This window comes from Plecotus auritus, assembly GCF_963455305.1.
Source record: "Plecotus auritus genome assembly, chromosome: 9".
Taxonomy (NCBI): Eukaryota; Metazoa; Chordata; class Mammalia; order Chiroptera; family Vespertilionidae; genus Plecotus; species Plecotus auritus.
The window spans coordinates 52238969-52261373 of NC_137783.1; the positions used below are offsets into that span (position 1 = coordinate 52238969).

At 55.9% G+C, this 22405-nt stretch overlaps 1 protein-coding gene across 3 annotated transcripts in view; it reads left to right on the forward strand.

Moving 5' to 3' along the window:
* The first annotated feature begins 612 nt into the window (after positions 1-612).
* Positions 613-22405, forward strand: part of ZMIZ1 (zinc finger MIZ-type containing 1) — a 222102-nt gene continuing 200309 nt past the window's right edge. For 2 of the 3 annotated variants that reach the window (XM_080642496.1, XM_080642497.1), the window contains exon 1: positions 613-933. The gene's annotated coding sequence lies outside the window, so the exon portion shown is untranslated. The remainder of the gene's footprint in view (positions 934-22405) is intronic. The other variant, XM_080642498.1, reaches the window with a different exon arrangement.

Sequence of the window (22405 nt, forward strand, 5' to 3'; positions counted from 1 at the left end):
CCCACCCGTCCCCGGGCTTTGGGAAGAATCTCAAAGCCCCCTGCAGAGGAAGGCGTTGACGACCTTGTTAGCAACTCGCTCACCCCCAATTCGGGGACCTGACTGCGTTCGCACCCGGGTGTGCATTCCAGTCGGGGGCGTGCGACCGAAGGGGGTCACTCCAGTGAACCGGGTGATTTTAGCCCCCTTCCCAGTGTGGTCCCTTCCAAGCTCAGCATTTCTCTCCTACTCCAAAGTTGCTGGGGTAGAGGTGGGGGCGGTCAGGGAGTAGTGGTGGGAGTAGGAGAGAAAAGGGAGGTGGGTGGCTGGGGTGGGGAGTGTTACGTGAAGTCCATCAGAGCCAGAGAGGTGGAAAGCTTGAAGAGGGCTCAGACCGAGGAGCGGGTAAGAAAGAAAGCAAAAGAAGGGAAAGGAAATGAGGGAAAGAAAGAGGAGAAAGGGAAAGAGAGCGGAGAGCGCGCGCGAGCAGAGGAGAGCCGAGCGGCAGCGGCAGTGGCGGCTCGGCGCTCCGCTCCGTCTAAGACTCCGCACCGGCTTTTGCGGGCGGCCGGCGGCGCGGGGCCCTTTGGAAATAGAATAGCCAATGTAATCTGACACTTCAACTTGCTCGGCTCCGGGCGAGTTGATTCACTTACTCACCCCCTAACGCAGAGTTCCTTTTCACTGTCTGTGGACATTAAACAGCGAGCGGCGGCGGCGACCAGGAGCGAGCGGCCGGGCGGCGGGCGGGCGAACGGCGATCAGGCGGCCGAGCTAGTGAGCAGCGCCGGCGCAGCGCGGCGACCCCAGCCCCGGTCCGCGCGGAACAGGAGCCGGAGCGGAGCCAATCTCGGCGCCCTCGCAGCGCGCCTCCTAGCCCGAGCCAGCCCTGCGCGGCGGCGGCGGCGGCGGCGGCGCGTCCTCCGGCGGCGGCAGCGGCGCTCGCAGTGCCTGGTAAGTTTGAAGCCAGACCAGGGCGCCCGCTGGCCCCGGGCCTTCCTCCCGCTCGCCATGGACTCTTGGGGTGCGAGCGTGGGGTGCCCGATGCTTGGGGCTTTTCCGTCTAAGGGTCCACTGGGGCTAGGAGAGCAAGGCGGGCGAGCGGCTGGCAACCGGGCTCCGCCGCGCTCCCCGCGGCGGCCGGGGGCCGAGGCCCAGGCGACCAGCGAACGCCTGGCTGTGCGGAGCCGGCTGGGGCTGCTCGCGGGGGCCGGACTCATCGGGTGTGCGGGACTGGTACGGCTGTGTGCGCGCGGACCAGGTGCCCGCCTCCTGCCGGTGCGCCTCCAGCCTTCGTTCTACACCCCGGGGCCGGGCAGGACCGGGATTCGCGGAAGGAGGGAGGGAGCGAAGGATTGGGCTAGGAACACCTCCGTCTCCCTCGCTTCCTTTGCGAAGACGCGAAGTTGTGAGCCCGTTTGTACGAGAACCGCCAGGGACCGCGGCGGATTTCGGGGTGGCTAGGGGTGGCGGTATTAAGTTGTGCATCTAAATTTCCAGGGAAAACACACACTTTTGTAAATGGGAGGTGGGGGCGCGGTTAAGTTGTTTGTGTGTGAATTGCCCGGGGAGACGTGGTGCGCAGTACCGGCGTTCCCCGCGGAGGGGTGTGTGTAGGGGCTTCCTGTAGGTCTTCAGAATCCGGAGGGGCATTAAAGGCAGCGACTGGATGGGGCTGCCCCGGCCAGGAGGGGAGCCCCGAGGGAAGATATGCGTGTGTGTGCGCGCGCGTCGCAAATACGAAAGTAATTTCCCCGGGTTCTTTCTTCCTCTTCGTCTCCGGCGGCGGCGGCTGCGGCCCCTGGGGAGTGGGAGGCCAGCCGGGGCGGAGGTTGGGGGGCCGGGCCAGGGCTGGAGCTGGGGTGGGAGGCGGGCTCTGGAAGCTTGTTTCACATTCCTGGCGTCTAGGCTGGGGAGAAAACAGTGGGGAGCGCGGCCTCGGCGTCTGGGGCGCGGGCAGCGGGCGCGCGTCGCCCCCTCGCCAGGGACATCTGTCCAGGAAGCCATCCGGGCGGGGAGAAGGCCCGGTAAGGAGGGCAGGCTCCCCGCCCCGGAGCAGCGGGGGCGCGGGCGAGGGGCGGCCGCCTTCCCGGCCATTGTGCGCCAGCAGATTTTCACGGGAGACTGCCCCGGAGCCTCCGGAGAAGGCCGGGAGCCGGCCTCAGCCCTGGGTTTAAAAGACACTCCAGGAATGTAAACAACCCGGGCGGGAGCGCGCCAGGGCAGCAGCCCGGGCCCCCCACCCCTCCCCGAGGGGCTGCCCGACGGTGGGGCCTCCCGGCCCTCGCCCTCTACCTGCCCCAAACTTTTCTTCCTCTGCTTCCCTTACCACCTCTACTCTCCCGTGGGGCACAGAGCGAGGGCCACCCCCCAGGCGCGGGCCCAGGGCCGCTGGCACCTGGTGCCAGACCCCCGAGGCCTGGCGGCCTGGTCCCTGCTTGGGTGTCCAGAGTTGCGGCTGCGCCTCCCTGGGAGCCGCCAGCTTCCAGAGCAGGCAGTGCCTGAGTAACTGGGGCTCCGAGAGCTTGCTCGCCTGCCTGCCTGCTTCCCTCCCTCCTTCCCTCCCGCTGCTCCTTCCCCCGCGCTCCCCCTTCTCCTCTCCCCTGACTGCTTTTCCAATGCCCTGACATGAGGGAGGAAGATTTAACTTGGCAGCCCAAACAAATGTTCTCTCAGAGGTCCTCCAAGAAGCTGGCGGCTGGGCTGGCAGGGTGAGGGCACTGCTCCGCCAGCCTTTTCCTCCTCCCTGTTCTGTCATGGTCATTTGGAGCCCACTGGGTAGATGCCCAGGGCATGGGAGAGTAAGACCCACCACCACAGATTTAAAAGCGTAGTGGGAAGCCTCCTGCGGAAGCCACTGGCTTGGTGCTGGGTAGGAGCCACCGGAGCTCCCTTGTGATGCCAAGGGTTTTCTGGAGGACTTTCTTGAGCAACAGTTTGTCTGCTGCAACCCGGGGACAGGGCCTGGTGGACCAGAGGGCTAACCAGGGCTGTCTCCTCCTCCCTGTGGGTGTGAGGACAGGCTGGTTACACAGGTCAGGGCAGGAGGCCAGAGGCTGTTCCCAGAGGAGCCTGGCTTTGCTTATTTTTGTTTTTTTGAAGGTGGAGATAAAGAGGCAGGCGCTCTGGCTGCAGAATGGGCAGCTTGGCTGGTGATGAACTCCAACTTGCCTTCACTGGTGTTTGTATGGTTCTGGGAGTTTAAAAGTGGCTTGTAAGCTATCTGGGAAGTTTAGAAGAGGGATCAAGCCCCTAATTTTGTCCTGGCTGCTTTTGGAGGGGGTCCAGAGTGGGGGGAATTCCTGGCCCCTGGCCTGCTCGCTTGCCTGGCCCTGGTAGTGTGGTTTGTGAATGCCCCAAGCCTGTGCTGACCTTTCTTTCTTCAAGTTGAGGATGTTGAAACACAAGCATCAAACAAAAGACACATTGAAAGCTGTATCTGCCACAGAGCAAGTGTGACTTTGGGGCCAAGGGAATGCATTTGGAGGGAGATGGTATTTTCTTCTGAGTTTTATGATTTCGATTGGGTTTTGTTTTTCCCAAAAGTACAGAACCATCTCCTTGTCCCAAGTCACGAGGCTATGAAATGCTGTTTTCACATGCAAATCTCCAAACTTTCAACTTCTGAGAGTTGGTGGCAGTGACCTGCGGCAGGGAGAGTAGGGAAATTTCAAAAGTTTTAAATTGTTTTGGATTGAGTTTTGAGGCACTCAGCGTATGGCTCACAGAGAAATGTTGGGAATAAGAAATTACTGGACTTATGGGAAATTTTGATAATTAGCCCTGTCTATGCAGAAAAGGATTGCTGGCTTCTTTGTGGGGACAAAATGTCCCTTTTTCCTCCCAAGGAAAGAGGGAAGGCCCATCCTCCTCTTCACAGCCAGGAGCAAAGTCAAGAAAGGCCCAGAGATGGTGGGGTTTGGCCACAGAGCCATGGTGTCTTTCTCTCTCTCTCCCTCTCTCTCTCTCCCTCTCTCTCTCTCTCTCTCTCTCTCTCTCTCTCTCGGTGTCTTTCTCTCTCTCTCTCTCTCTCTCTCACACACACACACACACACACACACACACACACTCCTCTAGTGAAAGTCACACAACATTATCTCCATTCCTGGTCCCCAGAGATGGGCCTCCACTGGACAGGTGTCCATTGTCAACTGACCCTGGAAAATTTCGGAGGGAAGGACTCAACTCAGAAGAGCTGCAGACTTCACTTTTCCCTGATTGACAGAGATGGGAGGTGGATAAGGAAGGCAGACACTTTGAGGCCTGCTTTGTCCTCTAAGAGTTTTGTCACAAGAGTACCCGTGTGTGAAGCCACTGATACTAAGTTCTCTGGCCTTGGCCAGAGTCCAGTAGACGCTGTGACCCCAGGCCCAGGGAGAGACGTTGCTGTAAGAAATTCAGGAACCAACAAGTTAATTTCCGGAAGCTTCTTTGGGCACTCTGTCACGGAACCAGGAAGCAGGGCCTGCCAGGCCATGACTGGGTCCCATACGTTTTCATTCATAACTTTGCTCCCGAGGGCTCTTCCCTGGCTTCTATCACTGCCTCATCTTTATGAGGTTCCTTAGGTTTTGTATGGACAACAAAGGCCGGGCTGCTGTAATTATCCTGGACACCGCTGTAGTCTTGCCTAGTGACAACTCTGGCCTCTCAGCAGGACACTGTGGCCTCAGCCCACCCTTTGGGGGCCTGGGGGAGGGCGCTCTTTGTCCCTAGAGCCCCCTAGGATGAAGGGAGGCAGAGCCTGGTCAGGGCTGTAAGCTCCAGGGAGGATTCTAAGGTATGAGGTTAGGCCCTGCCCTCAGGGAGCATAAAGGGAGGCTGAAAAAAACAGCCCCAGGCACAGGCTCTGGAAAAGGAGTCCAGAAATCCATGTGATTATGTGGGTCTTACCATTACCTGAGGAGATGGGGGAGAAGTGTCAGGAGGCTGTAGCTGGCTGGCTCCTTTGGGCCAGTAGCTTCACTCTTCTGGGCCTCAGTTTCCTCATCTGTAAAATGGATCCAAAGGCAAAACCCCTCTCACCCAATTGGTTGCTGTGAGGATGAGACAGATGTTGTCACACAAGAGTCCCGGGAGTGTATCCCTCAAAGTCCTGGCAGGCTCTGGGCACAGAATGGATGGAGCACAAAGAGGTTGGATTGGGGTGCTAGAAGCATTTTCCAGGTGCTGTTCTTCCACCCAAGCCTACCTCCCTGACAGCTTATTGTCTAGCCTTGGCTTGCATGCCCCCCGTGACAGGGCGCTCACCACGTATGGGCAGCTTCTGTCTTCAATGGACGTGCTCTACTGCATGGCATACCTTTTGGAAATCAACACCTCCTGACCCTCACTCTGCTCCTGCAGATCCCAGCTTTGTTCTTTCCAGAATGATCAGAGTCAAGCCCTCGAGGATGAGGGAGGGAGAGGCTGACTGGGCTGTAAGCTCCAGGCATAATCTGAGGTTGGACCCTGCCCAAGCAAGCCACACTGTTATGGGATGGGGGGACATCCTTCAAGTGGCTGCTTCCAGCCTTATTGGGCGTGACCTGTGGGGAGTGGGGAAGGGTCTGCTCAGGGGCTCACTGTCCTCTGTCTTTGTGTGCTGGGTTTGCCTCTTGGCACTTTCTCTCGTTGGATCTGGGATGAGGAGAAGGAAGGAGATACATAAAGGGGTGGGGTTTGGTCAGGGGCCCAGCATTGTTGCCATAGATATTTCCTGAGAGCCCACAGTGTGAGGACTGTGGCCAGTGAGACCCAGAAATGTGTAAGTCGGTTCCTGTTGCTTCGGAGTTTCCAGCCCAGTCAGGGCAGGAAGATCAGTCTAAATAAATAATTAACCACTACCAGCTGGCTGCCTGCCACGGGGCGCGCGATGCAGCAATAACCGCAGCCCTTGCCTTTGTGTGGCACTGGGTGGATTTGGAAGCACTCTCCAACTTTGATTAACCCCAATAATAACAGTGCAGCTAGCTACTATTTGGAATTACCCCCATTTAACAGAAGAAAACCGAGATTCACAGAGGTGACACGGCTGTGACTAAGCCAGGACTCAACTTCAGGCCTTACAGATGCCACCACTCTTGTGCTGCCACCTTCCCAGCCCACCGACCAGACAGGACCCGGATGCAGAAGCTTTCGGGGACCCCGAGAATAGGGGTGGGGGCCTTAGGTTAAGCAGGAGGAGCTGCGCCCAGGAAGGGCCACAGGTGGGCTCACCTGTCCCTGCTCCCACTTTTGGCAGCACACAGCCCACCCCACCTGCAGCTGTGCCCCTGAGCTTGCTCTGCGCCTCAAATCCTTCCATGACTTCCTGGGTGCACATGTTTGTGCATGGGCCTTCACCACCATCCCTGGCCCTGGATCAGGAAGCAGAATGTTTTTAGGCCCCAGGTTCCTGTGCAGCCCAAGGCTCTTCCCTGGGCTGCGATGGTTTCTATAGATACAGACGTTGACTCAGCCTGCCCCTCCTCTGGCTGAGTCAGTGCCCAGGCCCTGTGGGGTAGCTGCCCTGTGGGAGCTCTTGGGTTCCTTCTGCATAGCCTGCCTGCTGCCTAGGACCTGTGCCTGGTTTTCTGAAGCTCATCTGAGTGCCACCCCAGGACAGGGCTGCATCGGGTGGGGTCCAGAATAGGGAGCAGCTGGGCAGGCTGGGCTGGCACCTCCCCCGGAAGGCTGGCCCCGTTTGGCACACCGGCACAGGTAATGACTGTAGCCTGGGAGGGCCCCGGGCCCCACCTGTCAGGCCCAGCTGCTGGGGTTACTGAAGGATCATGCTGGGGGAGGCCGGGGTGTCTGAGCTAATTAGATTTCTTAGATTTCAATGCGCCCCTAATCCTGTTAGCCCGGCTGTAATTGTAACCACTTGAAGGTTTCAGCTGTGGCAGGCTGTTGAGGACAGACGGTGTGGGGACTCCACTCTGCCCCAGCCCCAGCTTAGACAGCCGGCTGGGGACTGGGGACTCCTTCCCAGGTTTCTGGGGTGGGGCCTGAGTGGTGGTAGGTGGTGTAGAATCTTAGCATCACCCACTGTCAGAGCAGGCATGGCTGCTAGACATTGTCAGCTTCAACCCTTCACTGGACACATGGGGAAACGGAGCCTGCCTGGCTCAGGGCCGCGATGGCTGGAAGTGGCAGCGTATCTGGGACTTGCATTGGTCTGACTTTGTGATCCTTGTCCTTGGAAAACTCAGGGCAGGTCTGGAATTGCTCAGGGGCTAGTGGACCCTCCAGATGTGTTTTCCCCAGAAATAGGGGCTGGGGCTTCATTGGCATTACTTATTCTCTTTCCACGTCCCGTTGGCATTACCTATTCCCCTCCCCCGCAACACACACACACACACACACACACTCGCGTGAATTCTGGGCCCACAGGATTGCAGCCTCTGCTGGCCCGGGTGTCTGCAGAGAACCAACGCCTGCCTCTCCCAGGCTCCCAGACATGGGGGCTCCCCCCTCCCCCACAGTCTTTCCCAGGTTTTTGGTCTCTTGGAGGGTCCAATTCAATGCAGATAATTGCTTTGCCAAGAAAACAGCAAAGCTATTCTGATTGCGGCGGCGGGGGGGCGGGGGGGGGGCGGGGAGTGTTGTTAAAATATAATCTCTTCCAATTTTATTTTTTTGGTGTCTGGCTTTAATAGGAACTGCGCCCATTCCCATCTTTTTTCCTGCCCTACCCCAGTTCTCATTTCCCAACAACTCCAGCCATCCACCCACAAGGTTGGCACTTGTGGTGGTGGGGGGCGGGAGGCTGTGCCACCTCAGAACCCCTGCCCTGGAGTGTCCCACCCAGAAGTTGCATCGTGTCCTCCTCTTCGCTTTGGAGCACTGGGGAGAGAAGTGTGAAACCTCCGTCCCTCTGGAAGCTCCCTGGCTCTGGGTTTTGCCCCCTGGTTGCCTAGTCTGACCTTTACTTTTCTAACCCAAGATACAGCTATGGAAACAATTGGCCATATCCAAGGACAGCAGCAAATTAGTGACAGAGCCAGGCCTGGAACCCTGTCTCTTCAGCCCATTAGTTCATTAAACATTTATTGAGCATGTACTGTCGGCCAGGTGCAGCCCTGTTAGCCCCCCTCCAGAGCTCAGACTGACTGCTGCTCCTGTTGTGTTTTTTTAAAAAAATATATTCTTATTGATTTCAGAGAGGAAGGGAGAGGGAGAGAGAGATAGAAACATCACTGATGAGAGAGAATCATTGATCGGCTGCCTCCCTTCACGTCTCCTACTGGGGATCGAGCCCACAACCCAGGCATGTGCCCTGACTGGGAATCGAACTGTGACCTCCTGGTTCATAGGTCGACACTCAACCACTGAGCCACGCCAGCAGGGCTGCTCCTCTTTGACTTGGGAAGGGCCAGCTGAACCGGGAGGACAGGGCTCATCTCTGAACTCAGGGTCAGAAATAAGGGACGTTTTCAGCAGTACCCTAGGTCCTGCCCAGCATCTCAGTATATATTTAAAAAGTAATAGAATGCTGGTTGCATTGCAGATATGAAGGAAGTAAGACTTAAACCCTCTATGGAGGGTACAAGGTGTCTCATCTGCCTAGGCCTGTTTATTCCAAGAAGATGGGTGGCTTCTTCCGCCTGCCCCCTCCATGTGCTGTAATGGGCCCTGCTGCCTGGTTCCTGCTATCACTTCCTCTGTGGGTGGAAAAGCAGAGAAGGAGCCCTCTTGGTCCTCCCTGGGAGTCACCCTCCTCAGGCCCAGGTGACAGGATGTGAGGAAGAGCAGTGGGCTCAGGACAAGGGAGGAGATGCCGGTACCTGGCCTTTGCCCCGTCTTCTGGCTCTCCCCAAACTCCCACCCAGCTCCCTGCTGAATTGGACTGAAGCTGAGGAACAAGGCAGATGTCTCGGACCAGCCAGCACCCTGGCTGAGGGACAAAGCGGGCACAGAGACCTGGTGGGAAGGGTCCTGAAACCCTTACTTGGCACTTGCAAGTGGGGAGGGCCCTTTGAGGATCTATGTCCAACCTTTTTGTTTTGCAGGCGGGGGGACCCAAAGCTCAGAGAGATGAAGTGACTGGTGCAGGTCACACAGTAAGGTAGCTCCCTGCACCCCGGTGTCTCACCAGGGCGGGGTTGAGAGGTCTGGGTGGGGAGGGGTAGAAGTTTCTATTGATGTGCTTGGGACTCCTGCTGTTGTTTACATCTTTAAAACAACTTGCCAGAGTCTCCCATCCATATCACAATAGCCAGCATTTCTTGGGCAACTGTTTTGTTTTAGGCTCTTCTTAGACTGCCTGGGTTCAGTTCTCAGCTTCGCCCCTGATCTCTGTGACTATGGGCAAGTTAGGGTTACCTTCTCCAACTTTGGGCTCCACGTCTGCAAAACAGGCTTGTTAATAGCATAAAAATAATATACTGCCTTCCCCATAGGTTGAGAAGATGGAGCACAGACAGTGCCTGGCACATAGTAGGTACTCAAGAAATGGTAGCCTCAGTCATTGTCATGACCACTGCTCCCATGACACCTGGTGCAGCGGTTAGCATTGCATTACCTGCAACTTACAAATGAGGAGCCTCAGGTCAGGTGGATTGCCCAAGGCCACCTGGTATCTCAGAACCAACCGAAGCTGGCCTGGGATCCAGGCTTTCCCCAGCCCTGCCATTATTCATAGTTTCCCTTTGTAGCAGAAAGGGCTGCTGGCTGGCAGGTTATCTCTGAGAGCTTGGAGATCTGCAGACCTGCATGCCTGCCTCAGCACCTTGCTTTCCCACCTGTAAGTCGAGGCCAGTGATGCTACCTCCCTCTCAGTCCGTTCCTTTGTTGGGCAGAGCACGGAGGGACTGAGCCTTGTCAATCAGAATCGCTGTGAACCGGAACTAACTATACTAACTATGGGACCTTCGGCCGGTCACGAATCCCTCCTGGTCCTCAGTTTCCTCATCTGAAAATCTTGAGCTAAGACCATATAAAGGTTTCCCAGAGTGGGTTTTCAGGGACCTTCACCCACAAAAGCGAGTAAAGTGGATTCTCCTGGGAACCCTTTGGCTCACCCAGTGTTTCCCAAACTCCAGGATGCTCCTCTCACCTCCCTTTTTAAAAAGAATATATGTTTTTATTGATTTCAGAGAGGAAGGGAGAGGGAGAGACAGATAGAAACATAATGATGAGAGAGAATAACCGATTGGCTGCCTCCTGTACGCCCCACTCTGGGGATGGAGCCCATAACCCGGGCATGTGCCCTGACTAGGAATAAACCTCAATCTCCTGGTTCATAGGTCAACGCTCAACCATTGAGACACGCCGGCCGGGCCCACCTCCCTTTTTTATATAGTGGTGCATCTTGGGAAATGCCAAGCCAGATGGTCCCTTCCAGCTCTGGCATGGGTGGTGTCCAGAGGATGGTTTCCCTGCCTCAGGCCACCTTCCCGGGGCACCGCTCCTGCTGGCGAGACGGACAGCTTCTGCATGGACAGAAACCTCCCCAGCCGGTGTTCTTGGCACTGCTTCTTGACACCTTTCCTCCTCAAAGCTGCAAGTTCTGGTCACTTTCTCTGGCCTCCGCTTCTTTTATTGTTAGCAGACCACAAATCTGTTTGTGGTGGGGCAGTCCCAAAAGCAAGGCCCCCTTGGCAGAGGGGTGGCAGCTCTGCGGTGTCCCTAGAGATGGGCCTCAAAGACTTGCCAGCTGTCAGCAGGAAGAGCCTTAAACCCAGCCTGCAGGGCCGTGAACCCCTAAACCTGCGTGCACATCTTTGAAAACGTGTATTTTTCTGCCAAGATGGCCCATGGCTTATGCATATCCCTCAATCAGTTTGGATGCCTGAGAGCAGCGTACGAACATTGGCCTTCATCCGAGGGGCTAAAATTACCCTGGCCCTTGAGTGGAACTGTTATGTTGTCTCTCCCCTCCTCCTGCTCACAAACCCTTTCATTCCAAGTCATTTGTGTCACCTCCCTAGCCATGGAGGCATTGTGTACATGACTCCTGCTTCCCTTCCAGCTGTGCGTGTACAAGTGAGGAAACTGAGGCCGAGGGAGGGGAAGGGACCTAACCAAGGTCACTAACAGGGACATAGACCTGGCAATGGAGTAGATGGCCCAGTGCTGGCTGATCTCACTGCTGAAACTGTCCCGTCTCGTCTGCTATGAGATGTGCCAGTGTCAGGCGAAAACACCCCCAAAAGAGTAGTAGGTGGGGATCAGGGTGAGGGGAGGAAGGCCCGCCCCTCCTCTAGGAAGGCTAGGCAGGCTGGTTTACTAGTAGGGCTGACCTCCTGTGTCAGGAGGCTAATTTCAACCCTGTTGGCTGCTCTGCCTGTTTATCCCGCTCCGGTTAATGTTTCCTCCTCATGGGCCATGGGCCCACTGACATTTACACAGAGAGGCACTCGGCAGGGTGTACGAGCCACTTGTGAGCCCTTAGTGGTGGGTGTGGTGCTGCTGTTAGTAAGATAGGCAGCTGGGCCCTGGGGAGAGCTCTGGCCCCAGCTGGGTCCCCGAGCCGGCAGGAACACTGTGTGACCAGGATGAGTCCTCCCTCTGCTACCAGTCCTCTGGTCCCTGACTTTCTGGGACTCTGAGGAGTAGGCTTTGTGGCTGGCAGGGAGCGGGTCAGGGCCTGCTTGGCCATCAGCCTCCCTGCTTTGCTCAGACCCCTGTGCTCCAGGGCCTCCTTGTGCATCTGATCCTGGAAAAAGGGAGGAAACCGCAGGTGCTATTTGTTGTCTGCTGTGGGGACAGGCTGTGACTGTGAAAGGAGTTTCCTTAAGGCTGTGAGTGCAGTGTTGACTTACCTTCTGCGGAAGCACTGGTTTCTCCAACGCCAGCTCGTGACACCTTCAGTTTCCCTTGTGCTTCGTCTGAGGGTCGGTCCCTGGCAGGAGTGGAGCTGCTTTGGAGCTTGGAATCTTGTGGGCCCTGGAATTCTCAGGGCTTTCTGCCTTGTGGATGGCTGCCCTCCTAGGCCGCTCCCTAGAGGTGTCTGGGCCAGCACAAGACCAAATCCTCCTGCCCTTCCTCCCCCACCCCAAGGGTTCCAGATACTTCTTTCCCCGGTATTCACGGGACCTTTGATTTGCAAGACCACAGGGGAGCTTGGTGGCTACCTCATCTGATGTTTGTTACACAGCATCCCCACAAAGCACCTTCGGGTGTGGGTTTGCACACCTCCAAGGACAGGCCGCTCCCTGCCTCCCAGCGGCCCCTCCACCTAGGAAGTTCCACCTGTTATGGGGCCGGGAAGGATGCCTTCTCTACTTCTCATCTCAGGACCATGCAAAATGTGGTGAACTTGGGTCTCAGAACTCCCTTCCGTACTCAGGGTCAGAGATGTGTTCCCAGAGGCTTCTCCTCTCTACGCTGAGTGCAAGGCTGGACTCGGCAGAGCAGGCTACCTGGAGGAGGTGGCCTTCCTCTATCCCCTTATTATCTCTGCCTTTGGTGAGAGCCTGGGCAGCTTGGAGGCCTTGGGCTTGACCTGGAAACGGTCTAACTCAGGTCATGAAACGTGGAAGTAGGCTGGGGAGGTCCCAGCAGTGGCTCATTGGGGTCCCAGGGAACGAATGTGGCCCGGCATCTGCTCCTCTAGCTGAGCCAGACCTGCTAAATGGTTCCAGAAGGCTGGCATCTTCCTGACTGCTTCCAGCATACTCACCTGCCCCCTGGCACTGGGGTCCCTTGCTGGGAGGAGGCCAAGGAGCTGTGAGTAGTGCTTCCTCCCTGCCTGCCTCCACTCTCCTCCTCACCGAGCCCCTCTCTGCCTGGCTCTGCTCCCTGCCACTCTGTCAGGGAACACCCTCCCTAAGTGTCCTGAGGCCCCAGAGACCTGGGGTGTCTGCAAAGAGCACTGGATTTGGAGTCTGAACTGCCTCCTACTGACGTCTCCCGGGGGCTGTTGTGGAGTCAGGGGAGGACTAGCACTTTGCATGCTGCGCAGTGTCTGAGCAGCGACGGGAATGTAATGTTTTATTACCTTGTGCAGTGATGATAATGTCAGCACAGAATGGCATTGGAGATCATCCAGGCCAACCCTCTCATTTAGCTGCTGAGTCTGACCCCAGAGAGGACAGAGGCCATCCCAAGGTCACAGCAAGTCCGTGGCAGAGCTGGAGCTAACCCCCAGGCATCCTGACCATCAGCCATGCCCAGCCCCTGCCTTGTCATTTGACAGAAACCTTTTGCTGGAGCGAGACACAGGGAAGGCCCCAATGGGTGTGGCACTGGCACCTGGCTGGCCTGGTCCTTACTACCCACATCTCACAAATCTTCTGGACCTTACACCTATGGCTGGGCTAACCAGAAGTGCTAAGCCCTGGGGTCCCCATGAGACAGCCAGCTCCCCCAGCCTGGGGCCCCTGCCCTGTGACAGGGCGCTCCCCTTCGCCTCCTGGTTCAGACTGGGTTGCCCTGCATTCTGCCTCCTGTCACCTAGAATGGAAATAGGACTTCCAGGAGCCCACCTGAGACCCCTTGCCCAAGTGTCTGGCCAAGCTGGCTGCAGGATGTTACCCTGGCCTGGGACCATGGCCCTAGTTTCAATCTGGTGGGAACCCTCCCAGGGCTTTGAAGACCCAAAGATGCCCAGACTGTTGGAGCAGGAGGGACCCGGGCAACCAGCTTTTCTCATCCTCTTCTCATCCCCATTTCCCAGATTAGGAAACTGAGATCCAGAGAGGGAAGGAAGCTGGCTGCAAAACCAGTAGGATACCAACTCCTCCCACCCTGGCCAGCCTGGCCTCCTTCTGTCTCCTGCTCCCTGAGGTTGATTCTTGGGCTGCCCAGCCCTGGTGAATATGGAAACAGGGACACAGGGCAGGTGAGGCCTTGCTTCCCTTTCTGGTTTGGAGGCCAGTGCCCTGGGAGGTCAGCGCATATTTCCTGTGGATGGGTCCCCATGCCAGCCTGAGCATAAGGTTTCCTCTCTGCACCTACTGTGTGCCAGGCACTATTCCAGGCCTTGGAGATAGAGTGGTGAACTTGTGTGGGGATACAGAGGCTCTGCTTATATCCTCATAAGTGAGACAGATAGTCAATAAGTCTACGACTTAATATATATTTTAAAGAAAAATAAATTGGGATAAGTTGATATAGGGAGGTGGGTAGCAGATTGAGCTTCTTTAGATGGAGTGATTAGGGAGGCTTCTCTGAAGAGGCTTCATTTGAGCAGATATCAAGCCACAGGGAGGTAAGGGGGTGAACCCATGAACCTTTGGGAGAAGAACACTCCAGGCAGCGAGCACAGCATGTGCAAAGGCCCGGTGGCAGGATCATGCCTGACATGCTCTAAGAAAGGCCGGATGGCTAGAGTGTCTGGGTGGAGGGGGAAAAGGAAGAAGATAGAGAGGAAGTGAGGAAGGCGATCAGGGACCAGATCACAGAGGGCCTTATGCAGCACGGGAAGGGCTCTGACTTCATGCTCAGTGATTTGGAAGCCACTGGAGGATTTTAATTAAAGGATCGAGACTGTCTGATGTGCCCTCTATGAAGGTCCCTCTGGCTAGTGAGCTGAGAATAGATTGTAGGGACAAGGGTGGAAGCAATGAGCCAACCCGGCAGCTTTTACAAGAATCCAGATGAGGATGTTGGTGGTCAGATCCTGGATGTGTTTTGAAGGTTGACCAAGGTTATGCCCATAAGCCCACGGGAAGTGCCTGTCTACCTCCACAACGCAGGTTGAGGAGTCGGGGTTGGAGAGCTGGCCCAGGTCTCCAAGTCCTGAGGGTCCAAGCACTTTTCCTTGTATGCCTGTCACCTCCCATGTAGCCATAAGCTACCCTGTCATAAGATGCCCATTTAACAGTTGGATAAACAGAGGCATGGTGAGGTGTTCCTTGTACACTTGCAGTTTTGCCATGCTGCATTTGGCCTCCACCGTGAGCCTTCCTTTCATCTCCAGTACTTTCATTTCCTCTACTTCATGCGCTGGTGTTTTCCCACATGCTGGCACGCTCAAGCCCTGGGGCCTTCGCCTATGTCAGCTTCTTCACCCCCACAGTTTTATCTGGTTAGCTCCAATGCACCCCCTAAGGGCCCAGCTCAAAAGCTGCCAGCTCTGAACTCTTTCCTGCCACTTTCAGACACTGGGGATTTCTTCCTCCACTGACAATTCTTCGGTTTCTCTCCCTCTTACCCTCCACTGCCTGGGATCAACCGGAACTGAGGCTTGGTCTGTGCCTCCCTGCACATCCCCTCCTTCTTTCCTTTCTGTGTCCCCACAGCCTGGCCCAGGGCCAACACAGAGGAGGGAGCAAAAACATTTAGTGTATTCCTGGAGCAGTAGCTGGTTACTATGGAAACAAGGAAGTGTTGCAATTTCCCTAACTTTTGAGATTGGGGTCACAGAGGGCAGCTCTATCTTGGCCCCATAGGATCAACCCAGGATGACCATCCTAGGGTTCTTATTGATTCAAAATCATCTTAAGCTGGTCCCTTGGGCCTCAGTTTCCCATTAGTAACATGGGGGGTAGGGGCACTGGGACTGCTTGGTCGTTTCCAGCTGTAACATCCCATATTCCTGTGTCTCTAACCCTTTCACAGGCAGGCCCTCTGCCCTCTCTGTGCTTCCATTTCCCCATTTTGTTCATCTCTCCCTTCCAAGAGGATACCTGCCTGCGTCAGGAAACTCCAGAATCGCAGTGTGCACAGCCAGGTGGCCCTCGATAACTAAACTGGCATTCTGTGACTTGCAGAGGCACAAAGAGCGAGCCCTGCTTCCCGGGGTGGCAGCAGGGGGAGCAGGAGGGTGGGCTGAGGAGAAGCCAGGCCAGCTCGCTCTGGTCTGAACCTGCACGAGTCCCCGGGTCTCTCCTTCCCTCACCTTGAAGGTGGCAGAGCCAGTGTTCGTACGGTGGGCCCTGTCTCAGCTGGACGCTGCCCGCTCAGCCCCAAAGCCCGCCCGAGGCAGGCAGTGGCGCTGAGTGGGTGGGCAGTGCCTCTTGCCATGTCTCTTCTCTCCACTTCGTTGCTCAGAAGCCAAGAGTTAGCCGAGCGCAAAACCGCAGCCTGGCTGCCAGCACCCTCTAGAGCCCTGCAGCATGGCAGGGCAGTTCTGGGGACTCCACACCAGCCTGCAGGGTTCAGACTGGGGCGGCCAAGGGTCCCAGGTGCCCAGCATGGGGCCAGGCCCTGAGCCAGGTCCCCACCTGCCATTTGTACCTGCCATTGAGCTCAGTGGGCAGGGGCCTCAGCCTGGTGAAACCCCACCTGAGTGCTGCTTAGGAGTGACTAGCCTCCTCCATCAGGCCCGGAAAGAGGGTGACTTGGGATGAGAGCCTGTGGGGCTCTTGGGGCCTGCTTGCTCATCTGTAAAATGGGTGGAGAGTGCCCCCTTCCCCGGGCTACTGGGAGTGGAGGCCGAGGAAGGCAGTGTGTGCCTAATACAAAAGCTGGTTAGGGCTGCCAGAGGGCGGCGAGCAAGACCTTGGCCAGAGATCCCTGTGAGCATCTTTTTTGAGAAACGAAAGCCTGAAACTTCAAGAATGAGAATCTGGCTCTGCGTGGGAAGCACCTCCCCTCTGTTGCTAAGCAGTTCCTAGGGACCTGGCTGGCCATCGAGTGTGCCTTCCCTTCCTGTCCCTGCTCCCTGGGCAGCTCTGGGCACTGAAAGGGGCCCTGGCCACTCCCATCTACAACACGGATCAGCTTGACCTTGTCAAGCCCCTGGCACTCTCTGCCCTCAGTTTCCCCATCTGTTCACTGAGACCCCTTCTAGCTAGGACTCTCATGGAAGCCTGTTCGAGCAGTTGTACCTCCACGCTAGGCGAGGCTTCTACTCCTGCCTCCCCCAAAACCGAATGCTGTCTACCTCATCTTTGCTCACAAAGTTCTCACTTTCGTTACAAAAGGGCCTGCCAGCTGTCACCAGGGCTTTAGCCTTCAGGTGGGTGATGGCCTGAGTCCCCCAGCTCCTCTTGATTGGCATGCCTCAGTTTTGTCATTGCCTCCTCCTGGGGGCTCTCAGGTGGCCCCCTCTGTACTCCCCAGGCCTCCATATGCTCCCCACTGGACTGTCTCCTCCACAAAGGTACCAGCTCCATCTCATGCCTGTATCAGACGCAGAGCAGAGAAGGTATTCATTAAAACTCCGGGAGCTGGATGATGGGACGGAGACCCTCAGCTGACCAGACAGTTCAATTTTCTCAGCACATGGGCTCCACTCTGCTGTGTTCACTTGCTGGGATTTTGCTCAGTATATAGGATTTTTTTAAAATCAATTTTTTTCATGAGCTCTAAGGCCAGGACTGGTTTTCTATACTTTTGATCAATCCCCCTCTTTCCAAGCAGATGCTTTCTGACTTGCGTTTTTGCATTTCCTTTGTTTACCTGGTTTGAGCAGCTACTTTTTTTTCGTTTTGGATTCCATATAGTAAATAATGCCACCTCTCGTTTGATTCAGATTTCACATACCCAAGAGGCAGCGAGGTTAGTAAACATTCTGCGCTATTTCTTCTCTGCTTTGTTGTGTTTTTAGTTTGTGTACTAGATTTTATCTGCCTTTCTTCCTGCCTGAGCCCCGGCACTCCATCTTCCCAGGGCTTGCTCAGAGGCACTGTGTCTGCTAGGACTGCCAAGTGGGATAGAGTAGGTTGCACCTTGTACAACTTGGGGGGCATTGACATTGTACTCCCCATACTTTGTACATATAGGTTTCTAGTGGATGATGGCAAAGTGTTTGGAGGAAGGGGAGCCTTGTTCTCATTCTTACAAAGCCACTGTAAGGACTAGAAGCAGGACTGCCATTGGCCCACTGCCCCAACTGAAACTTGAGAGTCACCCTTAACTCCTCCCCAGAACTGCAGGCTGTGCCATTGGGTGTCCATGTCCCCACTGTCCTGCCCAAGACTGGCCTGTGGGAGCATGTAATCAGGGAACTGATGCCTTTGGACTCCACCTTCTGAATGTTTTCGGAGTCACCCCTTCTCTCCACCCACGCTCTGGCCTCCCCTCTCCTGTCCTTTCTCTGCTTGGCGACCAGTGTGACCTTAATGAAAAGCAGCTCTGATCCTGTTACCTCCTCTGCTCTACTTACAACGCCTTTGTGGCTTCCTACCACCTACAGCCTGGCGCTCAGGGCCCTTCATTCTCTGGCCCCAGCTGAACTTTCACTTTGTGCTTTGCACATTCTGTTCTTTGCTCTGTCTGCCTGGTGAACTCCTAGGCATCCTGCAAAGCCTTGCTCAAGCCGTGGCTTACTCTTATGCACCAGCCAGATCAAGTGGAGGTTCCTGCCTTTGCCCCGCTCTGCCAGCACTGTTTTCCGACCACTGTCGAAGCTCTCATCTGGCAGGATCACAGCTACCTTCAGGGCACCCCAGCCACCACATTTGGCATCTAGCAAGCATTCCAAAATGCTTGCTGAATAGGTGGATGAATAAAAGACAGCTACACTTTACATAGAGCTGATAGGTTTTGTGATTTGGGAATTCTATCTATCATCTATCTATCATCTTTGCACTCTCAGTGGGTGCCTTGGAAGTGACTTGCACACTTCATTTGAGAAAGAATTGAATAGCTCAGCCCCAGACTCACAGCTGCTTGTGTACACGATCTGAGCCCTTGGCTCCTTCGTTTGCCCTCTCCTTTCCAATTAGAGCCAGAGGGGTGTTGGGGCCAGGCCTGGTTCCCAGGAGCACCTCCTAGCCTGGGTTGTTTGCCCAAAGCTGCCAAAGTCTGAGGCCACCTGGGTGTCCGCTGTGCCCACGTTGCTGCCCTCCTCAGGTTAGCTTCCTGGGAGAATTGGCTCAGCAGCAAGAGCCTAGCCAGGGTGCAGCACCTCTTGGGCAAGACTCCCTGGGTAGGGCCGGGGCTGGAGCCTCGTACACACAGCCTACGCACCAGGCGAGTGTGCGGGCAAATGGGCTCCAGCTTGCCATGATACTGGGGGTGGGGGGAGGGAGGGCCACCCTTCTGTTGGGTAAACATGGGTGTTCAGACCTGCCTAGACACATCCCTGTGCTGTGTCGGTTAGAGGTGCAGGATGGCATTTCACTGAGCTGGAGTTGCCAGGTGTCAGCCAGAGGGTGACAAGGAGGAATGCTTGAGCATCCACAGACCTTGCCTGGGGCTTGGCCCCTTCAGTCTTTGCTAGAAACAGAGCAGAACAGAGATGAACAAAGTGGAGAAATGGAGGCACAGAGAGGGCAGAGGGCCTGACTGCTGTCCTGCCCACCCCTGATGATCTTGTCTCCACCTCAACATTGGCAGCTCACTAGGACCTGGGGAGAGTGGGCAGCTGGAGAAGGTGACTTTGCTGAGCCATGACTGAGGTCAGAGCTTCTGGCCTGGCTGTCCTCACTGCAAATGCCTTTCAATCCTCGTCATCTGAGGCAAAGCTAACATCCTTGGGAACACCCATTGTGCACCAGGCAGGGCTCTCTGGTGTGTCGGAGGGTCACGAAGCCCTCAGAAGCAGGTATTGTTTCCATTTTAACCCGGAGGAAGCTGGAGCTGAGGAGTGACGTGCTTTAGGCCCCACAGCTGCCCAGGGGAATCTGGTCTCTTTCTCCATGTGACCCCCTTCTCGATTTTTTTTAAAATGTATGCCCATTGGTACAAATGAGTAACCCTATGGGCATAGTTACCAGCCCTGCTTCGGACTGAGGGCGTGGGCAGGTGCCCAGGCCAGTGCTGCCCTGGAGGTGGTGGATAGCAGCCGCAGAGCTGGAGCAGCTGGTGGCATTTACTGCTGCTGAGGAGAGCATCTCTGGTCCAGGCTAGAATATGGGTGTGTTGGATCGTTTCCCCCCCACACAGCTGGAACCCAAGGGTCTGCGTCAGTGGAGGGCAGTGTTCCCTGGGCACTGTGTAAGCAGAATGAAGGCCACCACAGACAGAGAACTGGAGATGCCACCTGGGAGCCCAGCATCGAGGGCAGGAGCATCATCGCTCACTTTCTTTCCCTGCGATGAACTTGCCTAGGGGTTTCTTGTCTTCTGTGATTTCCTCTCAGCTGGCCTCGGCCCAGTGCTATTGGAGGCCCTGCCTCACTCAAGGGGAAGCAGTGCACCCCTCTCCCTGGACCCTGAAAACCTGTATCTGCAGTGTTGGATCAGACAGGAGTCAGGTAGAAATTGGGGGTGCTGAGCCTCATGGGCACTTGGGGTGCGTGCTGTGTGCTTCCCAAAGGTGAAATCCCATGCAGGGCATGTCAGCCAGATGTGTTCTTCATTTGTAAATAGGATTAACCCCTGGCTTGGGTGGGGCAGGGTGGAGGGGGCAACTGGAGCATCATTTCCACCGGCTGCACCTGGAATGGGAACCAACTGGCCATTCCCAGCACAGGGTCCAGCTCTTCCTTCTCGTTTGTCCTTCTCCCACTCCCCTAACCCCACCCCGGCCACCTGCTCCCTTGTGCCCACGTGAACATGTCCATATGTGCACATGTGGGTTCCTGGTTTTTGGAAGAGCGTGGGGACGGGTTGTAGGGAGACAGAGCCCAAGTGTAATTTTATTTCTGTGGTTCTCCTTTCAAGCTGTCACAGTAAATCTGTTTTACGTGTCACTTTGTAAATCATTATGCAGGATTAAGCCTTTTACCAGCTTTTAAGCCTTCTGCAGCCATTGACAGCCCCACCTCTTTCCCCACCTCTTTCCCCATCCTGCCTTCCGAGCGCCCCGCTTCTCTGGGCGCTGGCCTCCATGCTTTTCATTCCCTCCTCACTTCCCTCCTTCAGGCCCGATCGGTTAGAATGAGAGTGGGGACCTGGGAGACAGCACCCATTTCCCATTTTCTGATGAAGAAACAAGCCCAGGAGGGCAGGGACTCCCTGGCCTAGTGTGCAATATGCTCAATTGTTTTCTGAGGCCCCTGATGCAGTGGGGAGGGAGGCTGCTGGCAGTAACCTGGGCACTGCAGTTGGAGGGTTTTCCTTGCCACCCCTTGGAGCCTGGACACCTCTCTCTACCCCATGGCTGTGGCCAGATCACTCAAGAGCCAAAGAGAACTCCAGCTCAGGAGAGATTTTGAGGGTTAGAGTCAGGGTGGGCAGCCCAGATGTGTTTGTAGCCAGTGAAGGGCCTTCTGCCCCCTTCTGGGGTGCAGGGCCAAGGACACAAGCTGGGGTGACAAGGAGCTGGAGATGGGTATATGGTCAGAGGCTGTGCTGGCATGTGGGATCTCATTATTTATTCCTTAGAAACTCTTGCCCTTCTCCAGAGAAGGATTCAGGATGCAGAACAATGACACCATTCGCTGAGATGTTTGGAGATGTTCAGAGTTTGAGACAGCGGCCCCTCCTGCCAGGCCGAGAGCCAGCGGTGTGCACTGTGCATTTCCCAGCACCACCCGCAAGGCCCCGGGGCACTTTGAATGGCGAGGCTTGGATGCCCCCCTCCCCCAGCCCTATTTCTCACTGCCTTTTCCATCAGGGTGGACCAGCCTCCGCCCAGGCCGGAGGATTCCAACGCTTGCTCCTGCCTTCCACTTGCTGGTAAAGGCCATGGCCTCAGCTTTGGAGGCTAACACTTGCTCAAGCTGCCTCCACCACTGCCGCTCTCAGACCTCCTTTGTCTTGAGACCTGACAGATTAATCACTTGCCTGCAGTTTCAGTCCACCAGGAGATCCACTGGGGCGGCTCCTTGGGGCAGGGCCCTGTACTTGGAACGTGAGGGCTCCCGATGGAAAACAAGAACCTCACTGGGCAACATTCCCATAGCTCCTGCTTTCTCTGTTGCAGCCCTCACTGTGCTGGATGGCAACTGCCTGTTTATTTTCCCGTTTCTAGACTTGAGCTCCTTCTAGAAGGCCAGACCTTGCCTCTTGTATCCCCTTTTGGTGAGGGCCTGGGGGCACAGGCTAAGCCAGAATTTCTTGGTGGAAGGATGGCTAAACAAATATCCTGAGACCTTGGCTTCAAGGAGTTTCACAGCCTATTTGGAAATTAAGCCTTGGCTACTTGGCAAATCAGGAATGACCTATACTGAAAGCGCCAGAGAAATCAGCTAAGGAGTTCTAAGGAGAACTTGGACCAAGTGAGAGATGAGAATGGACTAGAGTGGTCAGGGAGGGCTTCCTGGAGGAAGAGGCTTTAGCTAGAACTAGGCAAGGAGGAGGTGGAAGAAAGGCACTTCTGGGAAAGGCCTGAACAAAGAAAAGGAAGTGTGTGCCCACCTGAGGGTCTGGGGGAGCTCAGCCTGTGCTCATTTCTTCAAGAAGTAACCTGGACCCAGTTTCCAGGGGTAGCTGGGACCCCAGAGGGAAGGCACCGTTAGAAGGGGACCCTATATTGGACACAGGAAGGACAGTGTTTTAGGAGATTAATGAGGTAGCAGGGGGCTGCCTGGATTGGAGGGGGAGACTAGAACGCTGTTAATAATACAGATGAGTAGAGCCCCGCAGGTGTCCTTCAGAACCAACCAACCTGTGCTGGGTGGGAGGACCGGTGAGGGTGGTGCAAGGGGGCTGACTGCTCCTGCAACCTGGCCCCTCCCTCCATGCTGAGAGGTTGAGGAGGAGGTGCCAGCAGCAGCGGGTTCTGAAGGTCTGGGTGCAGGTTG